At 41.1% G+C, this 16000-nt stretch overlaps 1 protein-coding gene across 1 annotated transcript in view; it reads right to left on the bottom strand.

The window, feature by feature from the left end:
• Mcc (MCC regulator of WNT signaling pathway) overlaps positions 1-16000 on the bottom strand; it is a 369600-nt gene that overhangs the window by 225250 nt on the left and 128350 nt on the right. The gene's annotated exons all lie outside the window — the stretch shown is intronic.

Below are 16000 nucleotides of genomic sequence, written 5' to 3'. Positions count from 1 at the left end.
CTCTGCAATAGTAATTACCAGGACCCAAGTCCAGAAGGGAGAGAAGAAACAGGAAAAGCCACCTGAGTAATCGTGCAGGAAATTGTAAAAAAAAAAAAAAAGAAGAAGAAGAAGAAAGAAAGGAAGGAAGGAAGGAAGGAAGGAAGAAAGAAAGAAAGAAAGAAAGAAGAAAAAAAACCTTCCCTCTTAGGAACCGCTTTCCATGATTCAATAAGGTCAGGGCAAACGTGAGCACGGTAAGTCGGCCAGCACTGAGCGGTTTCTCACGGTACATTAAAATTTTACAAGAGTGTGGGGCAGTCATTTCCCTGACTAGTCTAAAGGCAGGCTCCCAATTTACATGACTAGAGGAGAGTGCATTCTCTGAACGTCCATAACCAAGATAAAACATGCCCAACCCTTGAAAGATTTAAAATACTCGCGCATTTGTGTCTTCTCCAACCTCCCAATCTCCATTAAAAACACATGCCTCCACCCAACTTGGTGGTGTTGGTCTGTAATCCCAGTGTCTAGCAGGGGCAAGAGAATTAGTAGTTCAAGGCTAGCCTGAGCTAAATAGTAAGACCTAATCATGAATGAATGAATGAATGAATGAATGATCTTTGCTATGTAGCCAGAGCCGGGCTGGTTATTTCTGGAGTTTGAAGGATGAATTAGAAAGGTTTAAAAAGGCTGTGATAGCCAATCAGTCTGAGTTCCTTTAGGGTGAAACTCTCAGTGTATATGGGAAACAGGCTGAGGTCTACCTGGGGTTTTATCAAAATAAAATTAAAAGGCCACCACGCCTGGTTGGTAGCGACCCAAACTTGTAATCATAGCTCTAAAGCAGGAGGATCACGTGGTCAAAGCGTGGCTTAGCTTCACAGATGAGTTCAAGGCCAGCCTATGAAACTTAGTGAGACCCTGTTTTAGTAAAAAATAAATTAAAAGGCAGCATGGGGGCTGGTGCGATAAAGTGAATCTGAGATGCTCCGAAAACCTTTAATACAGGGGGCTGCATTATCACTTAAGAAACCTCATCAGTCTCTCTTCAGACAATGGGAGGAAAGTATCTCCACCTCTAAGCAGACATTTCCTGAAGTCCTTCGATGAAAAAGCCATTGTATTGTTCCAATCCAAAGTCTATTTTTAAGATGTCAAATAGGATGTTTACTTTTGCCTTAAGGTGGAGCAGGGGGGCCACGTTTGCGTGCCTGTCTTTTTCCCCATCCCTTCCTGTGTGGTTCATCCATTTCCCTTGTTGGCTTGTTTTTGTTTGTTTGTTTTGCTTTTCGAGAAAGGGTTTCTCTGTGTAACAAAGCCCTGAGAGTGGAAGAAAACACTGCCATCCATCAGGCTATGTTCGCAGTTTTATGTGAAAAACAAAACGAAACTGCGTTCTGTACAGAGATGCACTAGGCAGGAATTCTGCAGGATCCAAGCCAACCCCACCGTCTTCACCAGGTAAGCTGCAAGGTGGAGGAAACCAGGTGAGCGAGTGAGAGCGCACAAGAGGCAGAACTCTGGAGACTCCAGGATGCATAGAAGCACACTAGTCAGCTGCAGCGTGCGGACCTCCTTGGGATCTTTACTTAAACAAACCGTGAACATGATAAATGACAAAAAGGTTGACCTTTAGGTCAGTTCTGGTAGCACCCAGCTGTAATCCGATAATGTTGGAGTTTGCACAGGAAAACCGAATGTCTATGGCCAGCTTTACAAGGAGAGGTCTCAAATTAGTAAAAATAAAAATTATGATATTTACACTCAGAAACCCACTTGTAATGTACTTATTTGTGTTAAGAAATTATTGGGCCTGCAGTGATGGTTCAGTGGTGAAGAACGCCGGCTGTTCTTCCAGAGGACCCCTGTTCAATTTCCAGCACCCACATGGCAGCTCAAAAACATCTCTAAATTCCAGAGGATCCAATGCCATCTTCTGGCCACCATGGGCACAAGGCACAGAACATGTTACACAGGCATAAGATAGGCAAAACATACATACATATAAAATATTAATAAAAAATAGTTAATTTCAGATATTCTAATGACCTTGTGGTCACATTTTACAGTGTCCTTTTAGAGATATGTAAGGCTGAAAAATGTCTGTGACTTTTGTCTGATACAGAAGACAGAGAAATGGATGCGTTATCAATGAAACAAGCTGATAGAACTTAACTAATAACCATTACGGCTGAATGGCAGGTAAATAGTCCCTGTCCTGTTGTACATCTTTGAAAATCTTCCTAATACACATTCATGTCTGCTACCTCTGCTTTTTGTGCCAAGAACGGGTTCTAGTGACCAAAAGGCAGAACAAGAAGCCAGGAAAGGCTGTTGCAGATCAGGGATGCTTTTGGTTTGAGGAAAAATCAATCAAGATGGTAAGAAATGGGTGGATTTAATATGTAGTGTTTAGGTGAGACTGGCCAGACTTTAATGAATGATTAGATACTGGTCATGAGATGGGGGAGGGGGGAGTCATAGATGACTGCCAGCCAAGGAAAAGGACCAGATTTTAAGGAACCAGGGACTCTGTTTTAGATGTATTAAATTTAAGTTTCTGGGGATGGGGGGCGGGTAGCTCAGTGGTAGTTCATTTGCCTAGCATATGTGAGAGGGTGGGTTCAGCTCTGATAATGACAAAAATTAAGTAAATAAATAAGAAAAACGGAGCGTCCTATTCGGCACATAAAGAGTTAACACAGCAGTTAAGACATCTGAGTCTTGGGTTGAGGGAAGAGTGGGGATTTAGCTATGTCCAGCATGATTAGAGCTGATGCTAAAGGCCATGAGAATGTATGAAGTCACCTCGGGAGAAAATAATGGGTGCAAAGACATAGTCCCGAGACTTGTCAGTGAGATGCCGTCTCATTTTCAGGTTGAGCAGAGCAAGGATCCAACAAGAAGATCAAGACAGAAATCCAGAGGAGGACATAGCAGCTGCAGATGGGACTGCCCTGAAGTGGAAAGGAGGCTTGTGAACGAGCGAGCGGCAGCCCGTGGAGGAGGCTGCTAAGAGCCCAGGAGATTGACAGTGAAGTGTTGTTTGGTTTGGTAGATTACAGGTGACCTCCAGAAGAGCAGTCTTGTAAAGTGGCAGAGGTAGATGGAAGCTCGGGAAAGCGAAAAGGCTGAGAACATTTGGAGGTAACTTGGAGAAGTACGCTGCCCAAGGCTCCGTGACTTAAAGCTGAGACATAGCTGGAATGCAGTACGTAATTAGGTTGGTCTGTGTTTAAAATGTCTAAGAAAACCAGAATTTGAAAACAATTTCCAGATTAAATCTCCCTCACAGAATAAACAAACAAAAATCTTTCTTTTCCCAACTGCAAACAAACCCAAGCGAAGAAAGCACACTCCTGTGCTCACTTGATGGCATTCGTGGGCCGCCTCACACCCGGCCCACACATTCCAATAACCTAGAGTCATTTTCCAACAACATCCCCGCCATTATCAGTGGGGAATTCCGATTAGAGGCTTGCTCCCTCGTTATGGGATGTTTTGAAATTTACCCCAGTGTCTGATGAGATCATTTGGAGACTGGATAGTTATCCCCTTCATTATCAACATCCTGAGAATCTTTCATTTACTCATTTTTACTCCAAATCGCTTTAAAGTGCATCAGATTCCTATCCATAGAAAACTGATCCATGGAGAGTGGAGATTTGGAAATCCCAGGGAGATTTTTTTTTTTAAAAAAAGAGAGCTTTAAGTCATCATAGGAGTACCTGCATATGCCAATGGAAAACAGAAAGATGTATTAAACGGCTGTGTAAAGATAGATCTAGTAAAAATTCGGAGATTATGCTGAAACTAAATGAGTTCCAAATGCCTGCCACTGTTATTTCTGGAGCCCTTAGGCTAAAACAGAATCATCCATTGCTCCTTTAGCTAGAATGCCATTATAGCAATGGCTGAGAAGGAGCATAGACAGGCAGGCAGGAGCTGGGGTATAAATGAGTGATAGAGGGTTTACCCGGAATGATCAGTGCACTGGTTCTGATCCCTAGAACCATAAAGAGATAAGGACAGAGAAGTAAGCTGTGCACCTTACAAAACTAATGACAAAAGGTGCCGTTAACCTGAACTTGCACCAAGCTGAGATGAAGATGGAGGGTCTGAAGCCAAGGAAGCCACTTTCCCAGGCTTTGAATGTTTAGAACTAGACTGAAGTGGTGGGGGCTTCTTATTGGGATGTCCTGAGACATGAGGAATGGGCCCCTGCCTTCTCCAAGGCATCCGTAATTGGTTTGCACAGCTGTCAAGAGATCAAACTTGCCATTCTAAACAAATGCTCTGAATTTGGAATTGTCTACCATTACCCTTCCCTGTGCCTTTGTGCTATGTTTTTGTTGTTTCATTGTATTTTAAGTAAATATCTTTTTATGCAGCTACTGAACAGTTTTGTTATGTCATTTCCATAAAAATCATGTCTATTCAGGTGGTGGTGGCACACACCTTTAATTTCAGCACTTAGAGGCAAGAGACAGGTGGATCTCTGTGCGTTCGTGGCCAGCCTGGCCTACAAAACCAGTTCCAGGACGGCCAGAACTGTTACATCGAGAAACCCTGTCTCAAAAAAATAAAAACAAACCATATCTAAATTAAATTTGTTGATTTCTACCAAAATCCATCTTTAAGGAGGGCAAGAGAGCTACATCTGGGAAATGTAGCTACCACCAAGACAAGCTTTTTCTTCAGGTCCACAGAGTCGGGAGAAAGAACTGACTCCTGCAAGTTCCATTTCCACATGTGTTTCATGGTATGGACGTACCCCCTCGCCATATATGCACAAATAAAATAAGGAAATATAATGAAATCTTAATCAAAAAAAAACCAACTTCAATTACAGTTTACAAGTTTCCGTAACAGGAATAATAGTTTCTGGTCTAATAATTGTAGAAATGTCCAGTTCTTCCCCTTCTCGTTTAGCCATTTAGTCCTTCCCTCTTCCTCTGCTTTAACAGCCTCTCCCCGGCACTGTTCCTGTAATTTAAGGATATTCAGATTTAGGTCTAAATCACTTCATGTACCCTAGCCTAGGGATTTTTCTCCAACATATATAGCTTTGTATCATGTTATGCTGCAAGTTATATTTTAATCAGTTTTATCAAAATATAACTCATCCATAAAAAGATTACATTTTAACACATGTAATTCAAAGCATAAGCGTAACTCAAAAGTACAGCACTTGCTTAAAAGTGGCCGCCCAGAGTCCTATCCCCAACACTGGAGAAAAAGAAAATACAAGGGAGGGAGGGCATACCGAGAAGAGGTGACATGGCTCTAGAGGTAGTGGGGCCTGGGAGAATGGAGACAATGGAGGAGGTAGACTAAAGTCTCGGGCGATAGTCTGCTTTATTCAGAGCCATGGACAACTTATAATCTGAGAGTTAAGAGAGGTCATAAAGTTCTCACGAGTTCAAGCTGTGTACAATCACAAAGACAAGATATATGTGGCAAAAACATGTTTTTCCATAAAGGCAACTAGAGGATAGTTTAAACATGTAATTGAATACCAGCAGCAAGCAATAGGGAGTAATCTGAGGTCGATTCACTCCTATTCACTACACGTGGGACAAGAACACGTTCCGAGAAGGATTCCATGTTTGGGAGAAACTGGGGTCACGAGTTCTTGGAGTGTTTTCACAAGCAGTCAGAATCTCCTCGCATGGCTCCATCTGTGGACCATGTTCCAGCAAGGAGGGAGATATAGAATGAACATGTACAATTGTGTTTATGAATTTACCCATTTGGGACATGTCATGTAAAGAGAATGATATGTGGCGCCTTATATCAGGCTTCCTCCTCTCGGCATGTTTTAGAGGCTCACCCATGCTGTGTCTATTCACACTCCGTTCCTTCTCCTTGCCATAATATTCTGTGGATGTCACATTTTCTTTATCCACTTACCAGTTCATGCACATTTGAGGAACCTCTACTTGCTGGCAATTCTAACAACACTTCTGGGAATACAGGTTAGGGAGTTTTCCTGTGGATCTATGTTTTCAGTTCTCTTGGGTGTGTGTGCACCTGGAAGTAGAATTACCTGGCAATGGGACAACTCTGTTTCACATGTTGAGAAACAAACTGTTTTCCAAAGTGGCTGCCCTTTTTAAAATTCCCACCAAATGGAGGTATTTTAATTTCTTTGATATAATTGTCAATTTTTTTTAAAAATTATAGCCTAATGGTTTTGTTTTACTTTAAAGACTGATAATATTGAACATCATGTGCTTATTGGCCATTTATGTCTTCTCTAGAGAAATCTCTAGACCTTTTTATTCTGTGATACTGGGAATAGAATCCAGGGCCTCATGCATGATTGTGAATTACTTTATCAGTGAACTACATCTCCAGCACAAAATGTTTTTAAATTGAATTGCTTTTTTTATCATTCTATTTTAAGAGGCTTGTTTGTTTGTTTTTGTTGTGTTATGAAGACTGGACCTTTATCAGTTACAAACTTTCATTTTTTTCCCTCTTCCATAGGTTGTCTTTATCCTCTCTTCACAGAGATCTTTGAAGTTTAAATATGTTTAAATGTTGATGAAATGTTGTGTGGAATATTCCTTTACACTGTATGAATTTATGTCTGTGTGATTGGATTAATAAAGAAGCAGACTGGCCAATAGTTGGACAGAAAGAGATTGGGCAGGACAGCCAGACTAGGAGAATGCTTGAATGAAGAAGGGCAGAGTCAGAGGAGTCGCCAGCAAGATGGAGAGGAAGAAAAACATACCAGAGAGGCAAATGCCATGAGCCTTATGGCAGAATGTAGATTAACAGAAATTGGTTAATTTAAGTTGTAAGAGCTAGTTAGTAATATGCCTGAGCTATTGGCTGAGCATTTATAAGTAATATTAAGTCTCCATGTCAATTATTTGGGAACTGGCAGGTAGGACAGAAAATTTCATCTACAGTATTGTGAAACAATCTTTCTGTACACTGTGAAGAAGTGTCACTCAGATTAGCTTAATAAAAAGCTGAACAGCCAATAGGCAGGCAGGATTTGGGGAGATAGAGAAGATGCTGGGAAGAGGAAGGGCAGAGTCGCCTGCCAGACATGGAGGAAGCAGGAAAGGTAATAAAGCCAAGAGGCAGAAAGTAAATTAATAGAAATGGTTTAATTTAAGTTATAAGAGCTATTCAGGAACAATCCTAAGTTTATAGCCAAGATTTCATAATTAATAAAATGTCTCCATGTGGTTATTTGGGAGCTGGCAAGCAGGACAGAAAAAGTTTGACTTCAATGAAGCTCAGCTTACCTAAATGTTCTTATTATCACAAGTATTTTTGCTCATCAACTTGACTGGGTTGAGAGACACCTAGATATTAAAATGCAGCACAGCCACTATGCCTGTCTGTGAAGGTGTTTCCAGAGAGGGTTAGATCATAAGGGTTCCGACCTAATGTTTAATCCATTGATGGTTTTGAAAGAGGAATAGATATTTGGGGGTGGAGAACTAGAGAAGGTATACCAATTGGAGGAAAGAAGTCACTGGGTACAACCCTTTGAAAACTATATCTTGCCTCAGTTTCCTTCTTTCTTTTCACTTCTCACTTCTCTCCCTGCTTCCTGTCTACTATGTAGTGATCAGCCTCCTCCTTTTCCCGCACAGACTTCTGCTGTTGTAGTCTTTTGCCTTCCCACAGACCCAGAGTCAGCAGAGCCAATGATATGGACTGGGAGCTCTAAAACCATGAAGCCGACTGAGCCCTTTCTTCCGTAGCCTTTGCTGCCAGATGCTTTGTCATAGGTAAAAGAAAGGTGATTGACATAATAATGTATGCTTTTGTTTAACAGTTAATAAACTATTGCCTAATGCAAGATCATGTTGTCTTATTTTTCCTCTTAATAATAAAACTTATACTTTTAGCCCTTACATTGAGAATAGAATCCATGTTGAATTACATTATGTGTAATGTAAGGGCCCCAATTTAATATGTGTATATGTATGCGCATGCATGTGCGCATGTGCAAACACACACATATACACTCAGTGCCTTGTGCGTGGTAGCCTGTGCTCTGTCATCGAGATTTAGTCTCAGCTCCCAAACTACTTCTTCTTCTTCTTCTTCTTCTTCTTCTTCTTCTTCTTCTTCTTCTTCTTCTTTTGATATCCAGTTATTATAGCTCTATTTTTTGAAAAGATTATCCTTTTCTCACACTAAATTGTTTTGGCACCCCTGTCAAAACCAATTGACCATAAGTGGACTTATTTATAGAAACTCAAATCTATTCCATATGTCTGTATGTCTTTCTTTGTGCCAGGACTTCATGATCTTAATTATTCTGGGGTGTTTTTGTTGTTGCTTTCTGTTTTCAAAACAGAAAAAGTGTTATCCGACTTTGTTGGGTTTCAAGGTTGTCTTGGCTCTTCTAAGCCTCTTGTGTTTCAACAGGAATTTTGGAATCAACATACCGGCATCTAAAGAAGCCAGAAGTAGTACACTGAATTGTTATAGCAATTTAGAGACATTGACATCTTAATAAGCCTGCAATCCACATATGGGGACTGTCTTCTCATTCACTTAGCTTGTTGATTTCACGAAACTGTTTTCAGTGTATAAATTTTACACTTCTCTCATTAAATTTATTACTAAATATCTTATTCTTTTTGTTGTTTTTTGTTTCCCTTTTTTGTTTGCCTTTTGAGACAAGGTTTCTCTGAGTAGCTGTGGCTGTCCTGGAACTCATTCTGTAGAACACGCTGGCCTCAAGTTCAGAGAGCCACCTGCCTCTGCCTACCAATTATTGAGATTAAAGGTTGGGATTAAAACTGCCTGTTTTTTCTTTAAAAATTTAATCTAGTGTAAATGGGCTTGATTTAATTTAATTTTTCAGATAATCCATTGCCAACATTTAAAAATGAACTAATTGTTAGCATATTAATCTTATGCCCTGAAATCTTGTCTGGCTTAACATTTCTTGTGTTGAGTAGACTACGTAGAATTTTCTACATGCGGGAGGATTTATCTTCTGCCTAAAGAGATGTAATTTTACTTCTTTACACATATGTCTTCTATTTCCTTTTCTTATCTACTTGCTTTGGCTAGCAATGCAAGTATAATGAAGTGAACATAGGACACTTGCTCGCCTTGTCGTTAATCTTCATGGAAAACCTTCATTTGTGCTCCTTATTCTCCAATCAGTTTTATCTCTCACTAGTTCATTGTAAAACTTCTACGCAGTCCCATGATTTCCTGTTATTCTTACAGCTGCCAAGCTCATTCCCTCACCTTTTCCCTTGCTCCTTCTTCTAATTGGAGTTTTAGCCATTTGCTTCTCTTAAGACTTACTTCCTAACTCCTGTCCTGACTTTGGTCCTTATCATCTCTGAATTATCACTTCTGGCCTTATCAGCTCCCTTCACAGGTGTCAATTAAGGCTCCATTAAGCGAAGGAACAAAGCAGAAAGCAGAGCTGGTATGGCTGTGCCAGGATTAGAAAATGGAAAGTATTATTACCCAGTTGGTATAGAGCTACAGTCTCACTTTGACAAGGCTCTCCCCTATGAGAGCTAGTGCCAAAAGAGGCTCCAAAGCTACAGAGAAACCCTGTCTCAAAAAACCAAAATACAAAAACAACAAAAAACAACAAAGATAATGGTCTCCTCTGCCCATTTTGCTCAATCCCATCCCTAGAAACCTCCAGATTTTTCTGGAGTTAAACAGCCATAGGACTAACATTTTTCTATAACTGAGGTCTGAAGAACGTTCCTCTATATACAGTTAATACCATTGTCAAATATTGAGGATATTAGTCCTGACCCCCCCAAAAGGCCCTTTCTTTCTTTCTTTCTTTCTTATTTTCTTTCTTTCTTTCTTATTTTCTTTCTTTCTTATTTTCTTTCTTTTCTTTTCTTTTTTCTTCTTTTCTCTCTCTCTCTCTCTCTCTCTCTCTCTCTCTCTCTTTCTCTCTGTCTCTTTTTGAGACAGAGTTTCTCTATGTAGCCCTGGCTGTCCTGGAACTTCTTTTGTAAACAAGGTGGGCCTCAAACTCAAAAGCCTATTTGCCTCTGCCTCCCAGAGTACTAGGATTAAAGGAGTGTGCCACAATGCCCAGCCCCTATTTTTCTTAAATTAAGGCACATTTAAAGAATATTTTTTTTTACCAAAAATAATGGAGAACATATTCTAATTTAGTTATATGATATTTTCCTAGAACTTCCTGTTGGTATTTGAATTAGCATCTTTCAGCTTCTTTATAGTTCTCCGGACATACAACTCATTTACTGCCATGTTCTAGGAGATGCCTTTTGTCTCCTTCCTTCTTCCCTCTCTCCTTTCCTTCATTCTTCCCTCCCTTCTTCCCCATGTAATGATATTTGGTTTGTGTTTTAACAAACAAAGCTTGCCTGAAGATCAGAGTGCAGAGCTAAGCCACTAGGGCCAGGTGGTGGTGGATCACACCTTTAATCCCAGGATTTGGGATTCTCATGCCTTTAATCCCAGAACTACGGAGGTGGAGACAGGAAGGGATATGGCTGGGCAGAGAGAAGAATATAAAGTCAGAGGAGACAGGAGCTTGGATGCAGTCTGAAGTTTGGTGGAGACAGTTGCAGTCCGAGGAGGCAGTGTGAGGAAAGGAACTGTGGTCTGAGCATTGGTAGAGGTAAAAGGTCTCTCTAGTGGCTGGCTGCTTCTCTGATCTCTCAACTTTTACTACCTAATATTTGACTCTGGATATTTATTATTAAGAACAATTAGAATTCGTGTTACAGCCCCCTTTTCTTCATTTGTTCTTTTCTTCCTGCCTGTTATGTTTCATATTCTTATTGACCTTTAGTCACTCATGATCCAGAAATTAGCAATGTTCTAAAATATTTAACGTATTTCCTCAATTAAGAGAAAAAGAACTCTTTAGAAACACCACCCGTCTCCTTTCAGTCCTCCTAGATGGAGGTCACCACAGTGTGCGTGATGGAGTTCCCTCAAAAGCTCATGGGGAAACTTAATTCCCTGTGCAACAGTATTAAACAGGATAGCTTCAGGAGAGCTCTGCCCTCATAACAGAGGGAGATTATTTCCTATACGAGAGGGCTTGAAATTAAAGGGAAACTCTCTTTCTGTTCGTGTGCTTTTCCATTATGTGGATACAGCACTCCTCCTCTTCAGAGGATGTGGTAACATGGTGATCTTCACCAGGCACCACTCCTACTGGTGCCTTGGTCTTGTACGTCCAAGTCTTCGGAATTCTGAAAAGTAAATGTCTGTTTTTTAAGAGTTTCCCCATCTGTGGTGTTCTGTGGCGGCAGTGCAAACATCTAAAGACAGCACCTTCAGCACAGGGGAATGTTTGCAGGGATTTGTGTGCAGGTTAGATTTCCATTGCTGTGAAAGATGCCAGAGGAAGAATCCAGAGGAGGGGAGACTTGCTTTGGTTCCTGGTCTCCATGGTCTAGTACAAGTATAGTGATTCCAGGTATCGGGCTCATGGTCAAGAAAACCATGGCAACAGACAGCATGGCAGGGACTGCTCATACCATTGCAACCAAGAAGCTGAGAGAAAGGAAGAGTGAGTTCCCGGGCCAGTTATTCCATTCAAAGTCATGCTCCCCCAGTGATGTGACTGATGTCCTCCAACAAGGACAGACAGACAGACACATGATCGTGTGCACACTCCTATAACTTCACAATCATGCTGTTGGTCAGTGGATCAATCTAGGGCTGCATAGTTGGCTCATTTTTCAATGACTGGATATACCCTATAGGGACTAAATCTCCAACACATGAGTGTTAGTGATGGTGGTAGGGCCTTATAATAGACTTTGCCTAATGGTGTGGAAGGTCCTTCTATGTATTGCTTTTATTGGTTAATGAATAAAGAAATTGCCTTGGCCTGTTGATAGGACAGAACTTAGATTGATGGGGAATGCTGGGAGGAGGAGGGCGGAGTCAGAGAAATACCATGGAGCTGCCAGAATCAGACATGCTAAAACTTTGCCAGTAAGCCACTGCCACGTGGCACTACACTGATTAATAGAAATGGGTTAAATTAATACAAGAGTTAGCCAATAAGAAGCTAGAGCCAATGGGCCAAGCAGTGATTTAATTAATACAAGTTTCTATGTGATTATTTCAGGGCTGAGCAGCCAGGAACGAACAAGTGGTCCCTCCTGCAACAGTCTAAACTTTTGAAAACTTTATTTTTTATTTTATTCCCTTTGTTTATTTTTTCCTCTCTTCCAAAATATTAAATATTGTCCCCTTACTCAAACAGCTCATTTGATATTATTTTTCACATTACCAGGACGGGTGGTGGTAGGGTATTTTGGTTTGGATCTTATGTGTACCCTACTGGCTCACATCGTGATTGTCTCTTCCCTGGCTGGTGGCACTATTTGGGGAGTGTGTGGAACCTTTAGGAAGTACAGGCTAGCTAGAAGGAACCACTCGGTCAGGGCACTGAAGATTACAGCCAACCCCTGGGGCTGTTCCTTTCTGCTTCCTACTCTGCTGTGATGCAGCCTCTGCCACATGCTCCCTCTGCTGTGATCTGAACTGCTGTACACAGGCTCAGCCCCATTAACCAGAATAAATCCATCACTTTTTTAAAAAGGTATTTTTGTTCTGACACAAAAGTGATTGGTGCAGGAGCATAGCTGTATCATGTGGGAATAAAACCTAATCCTAACTCACAAACAGGTATTACTTGGAGGAATTGGGAAATTTAAGAAGTCAGAAAAGCAAACAATCAAACAAATGAGAAATGACAATTCTGAACTACCTTCCTAATAAAGAAACTTCTTTGAAATTGACCATTTCTTTTAGATGATTGAGACAACAGTATCAAATTTATGTTATTTTACAACTTCTTCTTCTCTTTTTTTTTTTAAGGCGGGGTTTCTCTGTGTAACAGCCCTGGTTGCTGTGGGATAATGCTCTTGTACACTGTAAAGATTTGTTACTTGTACCAGTTTAATAAAATGCTGATTGGCCAGTAGTCAGGCAGGGGGGACAGGCAGGGCAACCAGACTAGGAAAATTCTGGGAAGAAGAAAGGCAGAGACAGAGTTGTCAGCCAGACACAGAGGAAGCAAGAGGAGAATAGGTATCAAGAATACTGTACTGAGAATAGGTATCAAGCCATATGGTTAAACATAGATAAGAATTATGTGCTAATTTGAGTTGTAAGAGTTAGTTAATAATAAGCCTGAGCTAATAGGCCAAACAGTTTAGAATTAATATAAACCTTTGTATGTTTCTATGGGACTGAACAGCTATGGGAGCAGGAGGGACAGAAACTTCCATCCACACCTGGCTGTCCTGGAACTCACTTTGTAGACCAGGCTGGCCTCATATTCACAGAGATCCACTTGCCTCTGCCTCCTGAGTGCTGGGATTAAAGGCATGCTCCGCCACTACCTGGATAAATTAATGTTATTTTATATTGTATGCTTATTTGTCCAGGAAATAGTTATTACTCACTATATGTCAAGTGTCTTTGTAGTGTAAAAGTGACAACTGGAGCAGAAAGCCAACCAATCACTAAGTACCCTGACTCTGAACCCCGAGCCAGTGAAAGAAACACACCCTGTATTTGAGACCTGGGCCAGGGAGAGAAACATCTTTATCCCTGAACCCAGGACTAAAGACATGTGCCTTGGCCCTGAAATTAGTGTCAAAGAAACACACTTTCTTCCTAGAATCAGAGCCAGTGAAGGAAATATGCCCTGGTCCTAAGAATAGAGTCAAAAAGCTAAAAAGGACCAGGGAAAGAAACAGTTTGCCCATGAAGTCAGAGCCATCTCTGCCCCTGACCGGCTAAACTGACAAATCCCTGAGCAGGAAAAATTTACCAATCTGCCTTCTTGCTGTTGAAAGTCTTACCTGCAGTGGTTACCAGCCCCTGGGGTATGGCCTCTTATACTATTTATGCCGATATAGAGCATGCATCCGGCCTCTTTTCCAGCTACAGGATTCAGTTTCTGATCTCTGTTTCAGCAGAGGATTGTGATTTGTGAGTCTACCCCTAAATAAATAACTGTCTATTTCTCAATTCTGAGCTAGTGTGGGATTTCTTTTAAGCGCCCTTCTACGCCTTCTCCCTGGGAAAACTCCACCCCTAAGAAGCCCTATACAAGCCTCTCCAGAGCTGTCGTATTGCAGCTCTAAGTATATCCTGGCTTCCTGATAAGTCAGGATATCTCAGCACCTCTACTGCACCACATTCCCCTACAGTTTTCCTGAGTACTAGATATATAATAGCAATTTCAAGGAAATATACTATCATAGCCTTCAAGTGAGCTTGCAGTCTAATCATATACAAGGATGGCCCCGATCTCCATTCCCTGTAAAGATTTTTTGCTTAGCACACAGAGTATACCTAACTTCATTGCATAATGTAAGTATGGTTTGCCTCCTTCAAGAGCTTCCCACGTTTCTCCTTACACACTGACTCTGCTGTTAGAATATGCCTGATCTAATCTTCTGAAGCATGAGGCTTGTGCTGCAGTTGCTCCACTCTCCCTGTTAGACCAACTCAGCCATCAGCCAGTTTATCCTTAGGTGTGTGAGCGAGTCCACCCATGAGAGCCAAGAATAATAGTTGCCTTGATAGCCTATAGCTGACCCCAGAAAGGTCAGCAGCAAACACCTACTGTTGAATGTCACTCAGGTTCGTATTCGTGTTTTATCACATACTATTATTGTACCAAGAGATGACTGACACATCACTTAATCATAAAAATAAACATTAGATGGCAATGACAGCGTGGCCTCCCAAGATTAGTAACAGAGAAATAAGATCATGAAGCACAGAGTTAACCTAGCTGGGTAGACAAGGAAAACCAGGAACACACCTTTAAGAAAGAGGCTTATAGGGCTGGAGAGATGGCCCTTGCTGGGCTCATATCCATCTGTAATTCCAGTCTCAGAGGATCTGACACTTTCTTCTGGTTTCTGTGGCCATGCATACAGTGTGGGGGTTGGGGGAGGTGTGGGATGATCAACAATAAATAAGCAGAAAGCCTCATAGACCACGTGAAGGATCTGAGGCTTGATCCGAAGAACTGTGCAAAATGCTGGCTTCAGATGGGTCATAACCATGGTTCCTCTCACAAAGAGAGCTAACAGAAGGCAAAAAGGGGAAGGCAAGGTAGGAGGGAAGTTATAGGGGAGAATATGCTCAAACCACACTATATACTTTGATGAAAACATCCTTTATGGAACCCTATACCACGCACAATGAAAGCATGATTATTTTGTTGTAAGGTGCACAGGGAATTTCTCATTAGATAACTTGACAATTTCCCATGATGTTCACAGCCTCCCAAACAAGGTTATCCACCCATTTATTCAATATACATTCATTGAGAGGATCCAGATTAGAATAAGTAAATGGTTGAGCGATTAGATGAGACTGGGACGAGCCATCTGGTAGACCCTGGAGTGAAGCAAAGACAATACTCCCATTCTTGACCTGCTCGCAACCTAGGAGGAGTTTACTCCTATCACTTAACACAGAAAATAGAGACCTTGTTTTTAGCCCAGATAGATACAAAGGATGTGCTTTAAAAAACTAAGAAAGAAACAAGACAACTCATCCAATCAATAAGTAGGCTAATGAGATGAAAAGACAATTCTCAAAAGCTGAAGCACATATGGCCGATAAACATATGTGGAAATAGTCAAATTTACTAGTTATCATCAAAATGTAAATAGAACCACACTGAGATTCCATCCCACCCCATAAGAATGTCAGTCATTAACAAATAAGTAACAGCTGAGATTGGTATGGGTCTCTTTGAGTTTGAGGCCAGCCTGATCTGCATAAAGAGTTCTGACAACTAAGGCTACAAAGAGAGACCCTGTCTCAAAACAAAACGAGACCAAAAAGCAGTGAGTGTTGGCAAGGATGTGGACAAAAAGGGCTATAACCGTGTCTAGACAGAATGAGAAACAGGAGGGATGAAGCTGTACAAGAACAGTTCTTAGCCAATGTATCCAGACCCCTTGGGCTTTGCACATAAGATGTCCAGCATATCATTATAACTCTTGTTGTTGTTGTTTGA

The sequence above is a fragment of the Microtus oregoni genome, unplaced genomic scaffold (genome assembly GCF_018167655.1).
Source record: "Microtus oregoni isolate MIOR12 unplaced genomic scaffold, Mior012 000011F_ref0000422, whole genome shotgun sequence".
Lineage (NCBI taxonomy): Eukaryota > Metazoa > Chordata > Mammalia > Rodentia > Cricetidae > Microtus > Microtus oregoni.
Note: the sequence above shows the minus strand (reverse complement) of the source record. Positions and strands in the feature narration are given on the sequence as shown.